Below are 666 nucleotides of genomic sequence, written 5' to 3'. Positions count from 1 at the left end.
CGTGTAGGTTTTGAGCTCTTGCCTCTTGCTTACTTGATTTATCCCACAAAAGTGTTTTACTCGTGCTTAAAATTGATCTGATCAATGAACTTAAAATTTTAAATATCTTAAATTTAAATAAATAAACTATATTTTTTAAAATGACTATCATTGTAATTGGTGAACTTGACAACTTGAAAATAAACACCATGTATAAAATTGAACAAAACCTACACAAATAGTCTACTCTATGAATAACTTCAATTAAAACTACTAATTAAATCTTCGAAATCAAATTCAAGTTGTCAAGCTAAAATGAGATTACATGTCCAAGTATTTTAAAAAAGTTTTGGTTCATTTTTTTGCACTAGACATTTCAAGAGACTTGATTAATTAATAATCTAGGTTAGTTTGCTTCAATAACCATTACCAAAAAATTGAAGAAAACTAATGGAATTACTATCAGAATTTTTTTACCAGAACTTTTTACCAATGAAAATAATTATGTCTCCAAATCTATCGGTATATAACGACTGTGTCACCCACGGATGATACAGTTTTTTTAGAAAGTTGCAATGGTGTAATGACGTGGATTTTTTCAGATGATTTTACCGATAGAATTATTGAGAAATTCAAACCGGATAGTCGTACAATGATGTGGCACTTCCACCAATAGAATCATCAACC

The sequence above is a fragment of the Populus euphratica genome, unplaced genomic scaffold (genome assembly GCF_000495115.2).
Source record: "Populus euphratica unplaced genomic scaffold, PopEup_1.0 scaffold235.1, whole genome shotgun sequence".
NCBI classification, from domain to species: Eukaryota; Viridiplantae; Streptophyta; class Magnoliopsida; order Malpighiales; family Salicaceae; genus Populus; species Populus euphratica.
Note: the sequence above shows the minus strand (reverse complement) of the source record.